Source organism: Monodelphis domestica, chromosome 3 (assembly GCF_027887165.1).
Source record: "Monodelphis domestica isolate mMonDom1 chromosome 3, mMonDom1.pri, whole genome shotgun sequence".
Taxonomy (NCBI): domain Eukaryota; kingdom Metazoa; phylum Chordata; class Mammalia; order Didelphimorphia; family Didelphidae; genus Monodelphis; species Monodelphis domestica.
This window is the reverse complement of record NC_077229.1, coordinates 318,238,209-318,253,919: the sequence shown is the minus strand read 5'-3', so window position 1 is coordinate 318,253,919 and position 15,711 is coordinate 318,238,209.

Here is a 15,711-nt window from a genome sequence, read left to right as displayed (position 1 = left end):
GTCTCACAGTACTGATCTGAAGCTCATTAATTAATAAAATAAATAGTATGCTAGCAATCAACTTGCATCTTTATTCCCCATGCCTAACCTCCTTGGGAAAGATGTTCATAGTTGGCACCTCACTTTCCTTTCCTCTCACTAACTTCTAAAATCTTAGTCTGACTTCCAAGTTCATTGATTAATTATAACTGCCTTCATAAAAGTTACTAATTATCTCTTAATTGCCAAATATAATGGTCTTCTCCCATTCCTAGGAGATATTTCTTGACCTCTCTGAAGCACTACACAGTATTAACCACTCTCTCTTAGTGAGTACATTCTCCTCTGTAGATTTTCCTAATACTGCTCTCTCCTGGTTCATCTCCTCTCTAATTGCTCTTTCTCAGTCTCCTTAACTTTGTCCTGCCTCCTTCTTCATGCATGTCAAGGTCACTAACAATGAGTATCTTCCATTGTTCTGTTCTGGGACCTCTTCTTCCTATTGTTAAGGGTAAAATTAGGGTTGTTGACTGAATATATTATATTAGTGGTCGTCAGGGATTTAAATTCAATTCCAATAAAATACTAGTCAGTTTTGGATTTTTATGGTGGTTTAATTAAAATAGAAGGAAGAAATTAAGAAGAAGGAGAGAGGGTAAGGGCAGGAGATTTCTCTGGCCTAGCCTAAGCCAAGGGAAGTTCAGAGGCCTCGGCCAAGAGGCTTTCTCAGAAGATTAAATCTAGCTCGGCTTCCAGTCACCTCCTCTGAGATGAGGGGCCTTTTAGGAGGATAGTGCTTTTCAGGAGGTCAAGGAAAGAAGGAATCAGCCTTACCATTCATCAAGGTCACTAAGCGAAGATGCCTTACCTAAACCATGCTATAGTGCCAAAACCCTCAAGCATGCCAAATGCCCGCCACCAAGAGAGCAATCACAGGAAGTGACGTGAAATAAATAGGCAGTTATTTACATCACTTCATGTATCTCACATCCACCAATGGTGGCTTAAACTGACAGGGGACTGTCAGTTGTTTCTGATTTGTTACTTTCTAGCACATGTCAATCATATGCCATCCTCCTCACAGTTAATCCTTATGTGGGGGTGTATACATTCCTGGTTGCTAGAATTCTAAAGACTAAGCAGGGTGGAGTAAATCTAAAATTCACACTATGTACCACATTTCATTCATTTTTATGCATTTGGTAATCATCTCTATGCATACAAAAGACAAATCTTTAGAGCCAACCTTAATGTCTCTCCTGGATTCCAGTCCCTGCATTCCAGTCAATTGCTTTCTGAACATCTCAAAAATCTCTAACTCAACAGAAAAACATGTCCAAAATAGAATTCATTCCTTCATCTTCCAGTTACCCAGGCTTAAAAGTTTAGTGTCATCTCTAACTTCTCAGTTAATCCATATGCCTAATTCTTGGTCATAATCTCTTTTCTACCTTCACATTATCTCCCATACACAAATCTTTTTCTCCCTTCAGATGGCTACTTTCCTAGTTCAAACCCTCATTGCCTCTTCTTTGCACTATTTCAATAGCTTTTTAATTGATCTCTCAGCCTCCATTTTCTTCCTAATCTAATCCATCCTCCACCCAGTTTAAAAGGTGATTCTCCTAAAGCATGAGTCTGGCCATGTTACCAGATGGTCCCTCTCAAAACAGCTATGGTGGCTCCCTATGACTTTCTTGATCAAATAGAAATTCCTTTTGTATTCAAAGCAATTTCTATCCTTTCCGTTCCATACCTTTCCAGTCTCTCACGCTTTATTCTCCTCCTGTATTCTATGATCCAGTAACATAGGACTAGTTATAATTCTCTGAACAGTTATCTACCTCCCTACCTTTGTTCCTTGTTTCTGGACTTTCCCTTTATGCTTATAATGTTTTAACTCTTCATCTTTACCCCCTAATTTCCCTGATTTCTTTAAAAATTCTGCTTAAATCCCACCTACTCCACAAGCTTTTATTGAATTTATTAGATGCTAATGCCTTCCCCTCTCAGATTGCCTTTCATCTACACTATATATTTAGGGGACAACTAGTTTGATGTTTATATTTTGGGTAGAGTGTCATACCTAAGTTCAAGAAGACCTTATTTCAAATGTAGCCTCATACACTTAATATGTGATACTGAGTAAGTAACTTAACCTCTGTTTGCATCAGTTCCTAATATGTAAAATGGGGATAATAATAGCACCTTTTCCTCGGGGTCATTATGAGGATCAAATGAGATAATAATTGAAATGTGTGCCTGGCACATAAGTACTATATAAATGTTTGCTTCTACTACTATTACTATTTATATTTATGTACATATATATTTTATTATGCTTAATTCCCCATTATAATGTATACATTTTGAGAGAAAGGATCATGTTTCCTCCTTTCTTTGTATCCCCTATGCTTCCATCCATGACACATGAAAAGAATTTAACAAATGCTTGTGGACTTCTGTGCATATTTTTCAGTGCTCTTAAGGGACTGTTCTATCCTCTCAGTTATTCTCTCCTAAAAATGCCCAGAAGCTAATAAAAATCTCCACTAGTCAGCCCTGATGGGAGCAGGGGTTTTGGGGTGGGGAGATTTGGCCTGCTGGGTCACAGAATGCCATGCTCAAGAAGGCCCCCCTTGACAGCTAGGTAGATATCCTTAAAGAGACAGTAGATTTTTTTTTTTGTTATTACAGTGATTTCATTAAGGGTAGGGTGTATCAGGAAATGATGGTGATGTAGCATCTATAAAACAAAAAACACAGATAGTAGTTGTTGGTAGGATGAAGTCATCTCTATGCACAGTGTTGTATGCCCTCCATAAATACTTGTTGAATGGGACTGAATTTTACAAATGTGCTGAAAAACCATGAAAAACATGTGATTAATATAACTTTATTTTAATTTAATCTGCTTTTCTAAACATCTCCAAATTACATTAAGCTTAGAATAGCTAATAAGGAAAATATTTATTGATTTTTTTTAAAACACAAGAAACTTCTCAAACTGGATGAAAAATTAATCCTTTTTCAATATGTAATGAAAATCACTCCTGAGCAAACTAACTCTCTAGTGGCAACTGCTTTTTTATATGAAAGTCAGAATACTTTACCACCATCAATATGTACCTTGAAGGCCATCTGCTAGTAATAGAAGGGTTCTGATAAACATTAGTGGGGGGAGTAAGCCTGAGGATGATGTTATAAATCCTTAAAGTATTAAAGAAATCTGTTTAAATAAGAACTGATTTGGTTAATATGTTTGCTCTAAATTCTTGTGGAATAAAGACATATTCTATCTTGGTGATATTTATTTCTTATAGAAAAACTCATAAAATGCACTGGGAACCTTTTCCAGTGGAAAAAAAGCATTAAATCTGGAGCCATGAGACCTGACTTTTGCTAGCCAGGCGTTACACTACTGATATTTTCTAGCTGTGTGACTTTGGGCAAATCACCTTTCTGAGGCTTGTTTTCTTCATCTATAAATGAAAGAGGGTAAAACTGTAATCCCTGAGTTCCCTTCCATCTCTAAATTTCTCTTGCTGAGATATAATAGTAATCAGAAAGTTGTCATTTCCTCCTTATTAATGATTTAGTTTTTATATCAACCTTCAAAAATAAGGGCTTTATGAAGTGAACTTTCTTCCCCACTCTGCATTACATACTTTCTCTTTGTAAACCTATTTATGCTATCAGGGCAGCAAAAAAATAGAATAATCCTTACCATTATATCTTAATCTCTTTACCAGGATCCCACTATTCACCTGTTTCCTGCTGCCAGAACTCCCAATGGCATTAGATCATTGGGTCTTGAAAGCTACACTGCATAAAGTTGGGGCAAGGAATGACAAATCCTTGGCAGCCTGCTATATGTCATTGTGATCATGTCCTGGGGTGACTTGGTGCCACAGTTATACTCTGGCATGGTCTGAAGATTATCTTTATTTACATCACATGGTTGTCAAACTTTTTTTTGAGCAGCTATCATGTGGAGGGAATGATTCTAGGGACTGAAGATACAAAGAGTTTGTAAGGCATAGACCTTTCTTACAATATACTGGGGGAGGTGACACCTATGGGACAAAGAAAAGTAATAATGCAAGGTATAATATGCTAAGAATGACAAAAGTGGTAGGAACATTAAACACTACTGTAGTTCAGAGGAGAGCACACATCTACTTGATTCTATTTAGCAAACAAGTGCCTACTATATATCTGTACTAAGCACTAGTTACAAAGTTAAAAATGAAACCATCCCTGCCCTCAGGGAACTTACTTTCCTTCTGGAGATAAGTAAACACACAAAGAAGTAAATACAATATACAAACATGCAAAGGGAGATTACACTAACAACTGACAGTTGAATTGAGAACTGAAAGGGTCCAGGGGTTCCAAGAAGTGGAGATGAGGCAGCTAGTTGAATGATACATAGTGCACAGGGCATGGAGTCAGGAAGATCTGAGTTTAAATTTACTGGTCATGTGCCCCTGGGCAAGTTACTTAACACTTCTCAGACTCAGTTTCTATAAAATGGGGATTATAATAGCACATACATCACAGGTTGTTCTTGGGATCAAATGAATTAACCCAAGAAATTTGCAAATGTTTTTGCAAACTTTGCAAATTTCAAAATGCTATGCAAAAATGAGTATTATTGTTGTTATTCATTATTATTAGAAAGATTACCTGCAATAGTATGGGGGTTGACTTGTTGACTCAGGATACATAGAAAAGACTCTTGACTTCAGTTTGCTTCTCCATATGCTTTCACAGGACAGAGTAGGCAATTGAGAAAATGTTAATAGGAGCTGAGAAATTTTCAGTGTCCATCCCCAAAGATGCATTTGTACTGCTAGATATAATGTGAGACTGGCACCTAGATTTCCCAAGATAACTAACCGGGGATTTTCAGGGAGACATATTAATTACTGGAAGGTGGACATAATCCATCAAGCTGAAATGCTCTTCTCTGCCCACCTTCTACTCTGTGTCTCCTGAACAATTCTGATAGTGAGGTGTTTTCTGTTGGGTTTTGCTATGTAGTGGATGAAGGGGTATGATATTCAAAAGCCCCTAGGCTCCTATAGGCAGAGAGCTATAAAATATAAACCATTATTGTTCATCACTCCAGCCACCAGAGGGAATTGATGGCTGTCAGGCTCCTGCCCCACGCCCATGCCTGTTTGGCAACACTCCTTTTCTGAGCTACAGTTCTACATAAGAGACTGGAGCCTGGGGTGACCTTTTGTACCAGAAGTTCCATTATTTGGACAGGAAATTGGGTTTCCTCCTCTTGTTTCAAGAGGACACCGTATATGTCCCTGAAGTTCTGTGATTATGCTGTTGGGCCAAGAGCAAAGCAACAGCAGCAGCAACAGCATTTCCCAGAACAGAAGCAGTAGCAATCCAGCTGACTTCCAACCCTGTAATCAAAGCCAGAACCTTTGGTCTAATATGGATAAGGGGTGATTACTGATCAACATCCTGGGCTTGGTGCTAAAGTCAATTTAGAAAATGTTTTCTTTAATTTGGAAAGGAGCTAAGGAAAGTCGGGTAGAAACTAGTAGTTTCTCCACAAGGAAGAACATTTCAATTTATCATTCCAACAGCAACCTAACAAATTTATGAAGCTTGAAAAGTAATTACATCATTTCTGTATTTGAAAAGTGGAGACTGAGAGAATACATTTGTTTCACTTACTAGCAAAACCCTATTAAAAAACAAACAAATGATTTTTATCCATGTACTGAAGATCTTGTGAGAGATTTTGTTCTCAAAGCAGAACAAAATTGGAATGGGATATTTCCCTACCTTCCTTCCATTCTATACCTCTCTTCCACCTGTCAGTAACTTCAAATATTTTTATATAAATTGTGTATTTGAGAGTGATTCTGTATACCTGAAAACCAAATGTATAATCTATGTTGTCAGTTTTGAAATGTTGCTTTTTAGAGAAACTGTGATGAATAAAATATTTGCTTATAAAAAATAAAAACCCAGCCAATAAACCTTTAATAGATACCTGCTGTGGGACAGGCACTATACTCAGCACCATGGATGTAAAGAAAGGCAAAAGACAGTCCCTGCTATCAAGGGGCTTATTGTCTAATGGGGGAGACAACATGCAAACAAGAAAGATCCCAGCTCTATTATTGCTTTGGATTTGAAAAAGGAAATGATTTCAAATGGCTAGCAATAAGGAAATGACCCATGTTATTGGACATACATTTGAAAGATACAAAGACAAATCAACATATTAACTCTTAGTGGTATTGGATTTTAAAAGGGGGAGCTTCGGACAAGAAAAGAGGGATTCTATGGTGAAATTCAAGAGGAAGAATGTTGGAGGGAAAACCTTCCTGGCATTCCTAAAACTAGCACCTACCAGACAACCACTGACTCCAACAAATAAAATAGGTTCTGACTTACTTAATTATTATAGAAGCAGGACTTGAGCAAGAAAATCAAAGCTGAAACCTTCACCTTAGGCCCCTATCAAATTCCAAAACACTCAGCTATAAAGTGACACAATCTATCAGTCATCCAGATGTTTTGTCTGGCAACATGAAACACTCCGATATTCTTTGGAAGCATTCATCTATTTGACTGAATGCTTCACTCTTGATCTGAATGTTTGGCATCATGCAGACACCAGCTTAGAAATTACAGAAGGAATTCATTCTCTAGCATGTCATGTAATCAACTGCTACAACGTTGTCATTCTGTTCTAAAAGAAAGTTCTACTGTCCATTGGAAGTGACAGTGGTATGGAAATCTGTCAGAATAGAGAAATCAGAAAGACAGGATGCTGCATTTGATCTTCTGAGAGTCAGTACCAAAAAAAAAAGTTTCAGATCTCAAAGAGAATATTCATACACACACACACACACATTTGGAAAACTTCTTCCCCTTGCCTTGCTGCAATTTTAAAGGCCACGAAACCAGCTTCTGTTCTATCAGGAACGTTGGAGTTTACTGTCAGAACTGTTAAAGACACTGTTTCACAAATTGTTACCACAGAATCTACCATGTAAATTCAGGGACCTGTAAATAACTTATAAGAACATAACTTCAGAGAGTCCACCATAATAAATCATAGAAATACCCAAAGCATTCTCCTTGAAAGTACGTGTGTGTATTATCTTACCTAAAGTACAAAAATAGATCCTGACTAGTTGGCAATCTTCAGTTAAAAAATATAAATAAGTAAATCTATCAAATAATGTATTGACATGGGGCATTTTAATGCTACTACCAAAACATAATCACCCATTTTGTCATGTTCAGTCCCAAGGAAGGCTTTGAGATTCCAGTAATTAGGAAAGCCTTAAGAAGGGGAGGGTTATTCTTCACTGAGGACAAAGAAGGCAGTGTTAGATTTTGGAAAAGAGTATGTGTAATCCCTAGTGGGAGGCTAAGCCTTTTACCAGAGTGTCTTTGGGGTACCAAGAACCAAAGTACTGAAACCAGCTAAGGGAATCTAGGAGAGATTAGAAATTCAAAATGCAGGTAGTCTCAGGGAGTTGATAGGGGAGTTGAGTGAATCTGATTCCCCAAAGCTTAAGTTTTTTCACTCAGGCAACTTTCATCCTCTACCTCTCTGCATTCCAATTGTTGATGATGTGCTCATGTCTCTCTGAAGAGGCTTCTTCCTGGTTCTCTTAGCCAATGAAGACCTGAGTTTGAATTATGGAAACCTCAGAGTAGCAAAGAACACAACATGAAAACACTTTTATTATCGGTGACAAGGGAAAAAAACAGTCTAAATGGGACAGTAAGGGGAAGTCTGTGAGAAACCTCTGCAAAACAGCTATGAACACCTTAGACCAGACAATGATTTGCATTGAAGCTTTGCCAAATCACCTAGAACTAGTCCCTTTTAGTTAGCCTTTCCTGAGGTATGCAACTTAGAGAGCCCCGTAGACTCATTGGATGATCAGGGTTGCCCAATGGCTCAACATCTTGGGCATTAAAAATTGAGAGTTCTAAGTTCAAGCCTTCTGCTATCAAAGATCTAGCTATGGTCACATCAGGCTGAGCAAGTGTCACATGTATTTTTGTTGACTGGGTTTAGACAATGATCCCTGCTATAGCTGAAAAATGAATGAGACCTTTTGTATATCCTGGCTTTCTGCATAAGATCATCTGCAAATTCCCTCTCTCCTCTATCAACTACCAGTTGTGGAGATGAGCACAGACTTGAAAGGTAAAGCTTGGTATTGAAGAGCTGTCAGAGTAATGACAACTGAATGAATAGAAAATGAAGAAGTCACTTGAAGGAGGTGACTGTCTCTGAATTATTCCGCATTGTGACTGGAGAGAACTGTATCTCTCAAGAGAGGCAAGTAAGTTAAATTTAGGTTGTGCCACCATTTCCCCAAGTTACACCTACACAGTCACTGGTCCTGCAGTGAATGGGCAACAATTGGTTGTTTCACTGGGCCAGCACAGAATCTCAAAGGCATTCACTTCATCTGGGTTATCCTCAAATATATAACTGGTGAAAACTTCCAAGTCCTCTGGAACTGGAACCTACAATATTCAGGAGTCTAGCAATCAATCCAGAGTCAAGAAGAGAATGCTCACTAGTGAGAGTGAGTGCTAGCATGCACATCATGAATTATCCTGAACCAGAAGTTCAAAATCACAAAATTAGAAGAGAATGTACTCTGACATTCCAACACTGACATAATGTACAGTGTTTATGCTATCTTAAAAACAGCAGAAAATAGAAACCTCAAAAATAGTTTGTTGCTAATCTACAAATTTCATTTTTAAAGGTCTATTTTGATTTTTGTTAAGGCCCTTATTGTTAATGTTTCTACAATGAACATTTCTTAAATGATTTATTCAAGATGTTAATTTTGGAGAAAAAAAAAGGAATAAAGGGTCTTGCTCCAGGTAGATTGATTTATTGGTGGCTCTCTGCTAAGTGGAATATTCTTCTAAGCTAATAGAAATGGTTGATCAGATTCAATTTCCTGGCATTTTACTGCCTTCCTTCTTTTCCCTTTCCCCTGCATTATGCCTGTATCTCCTAATAGTGATATGGGTTGGAAGAATGCTGTCTTTCACAAAGCTATTACCAAAAACAGAATTCAATGCACATATATGTCTGAATAAGTATGCATAGGTCACTAGTTGTACCTGGGTTTATTGATCACAGTTGGATGCAGCTCCTAAATGAAGGGATAGATACAATGTTTATCAAATATGAAGATAGAAAAAATAGAGAGGAATACATAACACACTACCACATAACAGAAATGGGATCCCAAAAGATCTTGATGGGCTAGATCATTGAGCTGAAACTAATAAGATTAAATTACTTATGTGCAAATGTTGTCTGCATTTGGGTTAAAAAAGAAAGATAGCTTTACAAGTACAGGATGGAGGAGGCATTGTTAGAGAATTTAAAAAATCATCTGGGGGGTTTTAGAGGCTCATAAGCTTTATTTTGTATGTAGTATAATGTGGGAACTGCATGGAAAGGAATGGCTTCCAAGGATGAGTAATTGATTTTTGCCATGTGCTCTGCCCTAGTTAGAACATATTGAGAGTGTTGTATACAACTTAGAGTGCCACAATTTAAGGAGGGTGTTGATAGGCTGGAGTCAAAGGCAATAAGGATAGTAAAGGATGTGTAATCCCTTTTATCTGGATATTGAATGAAAGAATTAGGGGTATTTATCTGGAAGAAGAGAAGATTCAAGGGGAGAAGTATCTGACACCCATGTTCAATTATTTAAAGGTATATTTGATGGTATATTTCTACATCTGAGAATGAAAAAAAAAAGGGTGGGGAGGTGCTTTGCTCTGTTAGGCCTTAAAGAATAGAATCAAAAGCAACAAGTAGAAAGTGAAAAAGAAGCAAAGTTTGGCTTCATGTTAAGAAAAACTTCCAACATTTTGAACTATCCAAAAATAGAATGTGCAACTTTGGAGGTGGTGGGTTTACCTGCCTTCTGAGTTATTTAAACATAGGATATACAAAGTGTTCCTTTCAAGGATTCATTTGATCAGAGGGCCACTGAATTACCTTTCAACGACAAATTCTGTGATTCATATTTCCAAAAGAAGAATTATGGTCTATAAAAGACCCCATAAGAAAATTCTTCAGCTGTATAAATAGTGGAATGAAAATCAGGGCAACTCTTATGCTTTACTTCATACTCATCAAATTGACCAACATGCCAAAGAGAGAAATAATTAATAACTCCTGATCTTTAAATCCAGCTCCTACTATCTCTCCTGAACCACAGCCCCACCTTGCTGACTACTTGGACATATCCACATAGATGATACCTAGGCTTCTCAAATCCAGTATGCTCAAATTGGAATTCTTCATCCTTCCTCCAAAATCATCCCTGCCTATTTCTCCTTATTTGAAGAGTCTACCTCCAACTCAGTTCATAACCCCCAAGTCATTCCTTTTCCCTTACTATCCTCCCAACTCTACTTTATTCAAAAGTTTTCAAGCTCTGACCTCTTTTGCCTCCACCACAACCCTTGCATCTATCCCTCCCATTTAGGACTATCACCCACATGTAAGCCTTTCTCATCTTTCATCTGCATTCTTATAATAATAGCCTGTAATATAGTATATGGAACATTCTGGGAGGTCTAGAACCTTTGGTGTGAGGGTTTGCTGAGCCCATTTCAAGGCTACTCATCCACCTTTGAAGCCCACCTGTAACCAGCTCTCACTTGTCCCTCCAAGAAGCTGTAGCCATACCCCAGGAGAATTCACTTGGCAGATGGGCTAAACAGGTTGAAGGTAACTGACAGAATCTCAAACCTGTCTCCTCCTGGGGAATAGGCAGATGAAGACACTTTGTTCCAACAGCAGTAAAGGCAGTTGAAGTAGAGTCAGATATCAGAGATGCCAAGGTCATCTGCTCCATCCTAGACTCATTCACAGTCATCCTGATTTTTGTCTTGCCACTGGATTTTGATAACTCTGGAAGAGAGAACAAGGCTGACAATTTTGTGAAATTCTGACCCATGTAAATCTAATTCACATACAAGTCAAGACAATCATTGTCCCATGAAAATGAAAGAACAACAACAATATAATAGCCTCCTAATTGACATCTTTACTTCTAACTCCTTCCTCTCCAATTTACACTTTTCACAGTTGCCAAAATAATATTGCTAAGACCTGGAACTGACCAATCGTTCCCTGTTTCAAAAATTTCAGTGGTTTCCTATTCCTTTGGGATAGAAAACCAAGTCCTTAGTCTGGAATTTAAGACCTTTTACAGTCTGACTTCTATTTACCTTAACAACCTAATTAAAACATGACCTTCTTTCACTTAATCTACATTCTACACAGTCCAAACTACCAGCTATTCCCTGCACTCAACATTGTACTACAGTTTCTAGTGATTTTTCTATTAGAACTTTCTAAAGAATTAGACTTGATCCCTTAATTGCATTCTTTGTTCTCTATTTATATTGTGTTTATCTGTGTAGAGAGTGAACCCCACAATGAAATAGATTTTGTTTTCTTTTTATTTCTAATATATAATACTATATAATATAATAATAATATAATTAATATAATACCTTGAACCCAGGGGCACTTAACTGATGTGTTTTGAATAGAATGGAGTTCTAAAACCAAGATTTGGGGATTAAACATAGGTTAGATTAACATTGATGAGTACTGGAATCTGGGGGAAATAAATCATAAATGAATGGTGGCATTATGGAGCCCTGAGTCAGGGCCCAATGGACTATTCCAGGGATTCCTTGGATTATAGGGAAAGCAGCCTAAAGAGAACAAGGATGTTGCTAGGAAAGCAAGTATTTATTCTTAGTTGAGGCCCCCAGTTTGAGTTTATCCAAAACAGTATCAAAATGCCTTTCTGAGACATATTGAAGTCTTAAGACACTCATATGACACCATGCATTTAAAGCAATAAAAAGACCTTAGGGGGCAGCTGTATGGTTCAGTGGATTGAGAACCAGGTCTAGAGATGGTAGTCCCTAGGTTCAAATCCAGCCTCAGACACTTCCTAGCTGTGTGACCCTGTGCAAGTCACTTAACCCTCATTGCCCAGCCCTTACTGCTCTTCTGCCCTGGAACCAATACACAGTACTGACTCAAAGATGAAAGATCAAGTTAAAAAAAAAACAAAAAACAAAAAACAAAAACAATCTTGAAGGTCATCTTGTTCAAATATTTATTTTTATAGACAAAGAATTTAAGGCCTTAAAGGCAATCCTATCCTTATCATGACAGAGGTTAGCACATAAGAAAAAGTGCCAGGCTGAATCTTTCTCCTTGTCAGGGGAGGGGCCCCAGGAGGCTGGAATCTGGAAAAGCCAGAAGGTTCCTTCTGAAGAACAGTTGGTCTCTCAGTTTTGAGAAGCCAAAGAGAGAGGGCTGATAAAGATTTTCTCCTGAGTGTTACCCACCTTTTTCCTGCTAGTGACTGGAAATCCTTCCCCTGCAATTGAAAAGCCTACTGAAGAGAAACCTGAGAAAAGACATTTTTGAGTCTCTGTCAGATTTACCTCAACTCCTGTAGCCCTGGGTCTGAACTGTGGCCAAGGGGCCAAACCCAGGGTCAGTCAATCTGACTAACTCTCCGGGGGCTCAGGCTGCCAAAACCTGAGTTCCCCCCAAACTTGAGAAGGGAAGGAAAAGGAGTTAGTTAGAGATGGGACCCCCTTTTCCCCATTTTCCTTTTCCATTCTTTTCCCTGACAGCCATTCCTTTGTATTACCCTAATTGAATTAATTTACATTAAAGTGGTTATCCTTTCCCAAATTTGAATCAAGTGTGAGTGAACAGCTTAAAGAGGGAGGGAAACACTTTGGCTTTAGTATTGGAGGAGGACAAGAAGGGACAAAAGCCAATCTGTGAGAGCAGCCATAGCTGAGGAGGGAAGGCTGAAGAAGGAAACTAATGAAACCTCTTCTTTCTCTGAGCCAACCTAAACATCAGATGTCTCTCCTAGATCCTGCTTCTTTTACCACTTACAAACCCTCTCCATTATACTATAAAATATCCCAATTTTTGATAGATGAAGACTATCCCATGGATCTATAATTTCATCAGTGTGGGGGAATTCCCTCATGGACATCAGATTTCAATTTATGACCCGATAAGGTAAATCATAAAAATCAGGAACTAAAAAATGCTTGAGACAAACTGAGGTAAACAAGGTTGCCCAGAGTCACATAGCTAGTAATGTTGGAGATGCTAACATTTGCACTTAGGTGCTCTCATTCCAAGTCTAGCATTCTGTATACTGTTCCATGTAGATGAAAAAAAAAAAACACTTAATAAATATTTTTTCCAGAATGAAACATCTTGTACACACACAAATCATGCTGGAAATGGAATGTAACAAGATATAAAAATAAAGATTAAGAAATGCATTTTAACTCTTGCTATCCTTTTTTTTTAAGGGGGCAACAGACTTTTTCTAAACTATAGATTTTGAGTCACAAAGCTGTTAGACTGAGATTCATTATCAACTAGCAGAATTCCATTAATTTACAAATCAGCAGTTTTTCTGAATGAATTTTTAAAAATAGATTCCAGAAGTAACACTTATTGTCCTTCTCATCAATCATCATAAATGTTTGTAAAAGAATATTTGGAGATGCCAGTGCATTGTGCAAGATTACCAGCTGCACCATTTCTATCTACAGCTCTCATAAAAGAACACACTTAACTACATTCAGAGGGAAGAGTTCAAACAATTTACCTCCCTCTGCTGGTTGGGGATTAAATATAATTTTCCTCACTTGAAATGTAGGGGAAAATACACATTCCCACACATACATACACATTAAAATTCAAAGAAGCCCTAATCCCCAATTAAAATATAAGTAAAAAAAGCCAATTCAAAATAAGACTCAAACCCCAAATATCCTGAATTTGTGCCCGCTTCATTCCAAACCCAAATTACTTCTGTGGGAATGTTTTAAAAGAAATAAAGCAATAATGTTCCTGTTAGCCATCATTACCTTCATCCCATCACATAAACTTTGAGTTCCCCTGACAAAGCCCTATTTTTAAAGATATTTGCAATCATAACCCAACTCAGGAATAAAAAGGTTTTCATTCATGGGCTTTCCAACCTTCCTCGCCAAAGCAAAGGATTGGGTAAATACCTACATACTAAATCATCCATGGAAACCAATGTCAGACCCTACTTTGAAGCGTTTACCCACTTCTTCATTCTTCCAAGTGTTTTTCAATAAACAATTGGGGAGAAATAAGAATGAAAGATGATAGATCATTTTCATAGAGAAGCTTTGTTAAAAAAAATAAACTACCAGATAACATTCCCAGTTCCTAATAATAATAATAATAATAACAGATATTGATATAGTCCTTTATAATTTTCAAAGTAAGAAATTTTGATCATTTACAACCATGCTAGGAGTCAGCACTAAAAGTATAATTATCTAATTTTTAATAATTTTTATATCAGGTCAGAAGAAAAAGAGGCCAGATTTAAGGTGGTAGTCTAATGATTTGAAATCCAGCTCATTTTTCATTACACTACACTGACTCACAACTCTAACAAAATAATATCTCTAATTCTATTGAGTCTTCTCAGCCTACTGAAAGTTACTGTTTCTCTAATGTCACTGTATCATACTATAGATTTTAATTCACTTAAAAGGAAAGTTTCTAAAAGGGAATTAAAGAATGATTCTTTTGTTGCTCATTGTTCTTTTTTTTTTTTTTGAAGAGGACCAATGACATCTCAAAGTGATGTGCTGATTTACAAGTTAATTAGATTTAAGTAAGATAGAGTTACCAAAGTCATCAAACTCAGTCTTTCTTCCAAAGTCATTGAAGTCCAGTGGCAAGACAAAAGTCAGTATGACTGGCAATGGCTCAGGATGAAGTGGGTGACGTTGGCATCTCTGATAGCTCACCTAAGGGCTAAGTGCTCTATAGCTCTGACTTCAACTGCCTTCCTGGCCAATTAAATTATCCTCATCTGCTCATTCCACAGTGGGACGTCTTCATACACTTCGGGCAGACAAGTCCTTAACTCACCAATCGGTATGAGGCCCATCGGTTACTCTTAACCTGGTTTTGCCTGTTTGCCAAATTGATATTACTGAGGGTTGGCCACTGTGCCTGCCACAGATTCTTGGAGCCACAAATGAGAGTTGGGTGACATATCAGCACCAAAGGTGAATGGGCAGCCCTAAAAGGGGTTTGGCTAGTTCTCATACCAGAAGTGTTAGTCCTTCCTGAATATCCTTTACACCTGAACAATGAATATCATGGAATGGGGAAGAGGAGAAATCACCAGATCATATTATAAAATTAAAAAAAAAAATATATATATATATACATATGTTTGTGTATCTATGTAGATACACTTATATACATATATGTGTGTATATTTACCCTTTCAGTTTCAGGGGTTCATTCTTCACCTCATAGATGATGACTAGTCTGCTTACAGGTGAGGATGACCCTGGGTTTAGAATAGGAGTTATCCAATTCTCTCTTTATTTAGGTGACTGCCCCTGCAAAGACATTAAGAACATAAAATGGAAGGAAGGGAGGAAGGAAGGAATGGAAGGAAGGAAGAAAGCATTCATTAAGCTCCTATAAGGTACTTAACACATGTACTGGGGACTATGCTAAACACTTAACACTTTACAAATATCATCTCAAAATTAATCCTGAAAATAACCCTGGTAGTTAGGTGTTATTATTTCCCCATTTTCCAGTTAAAG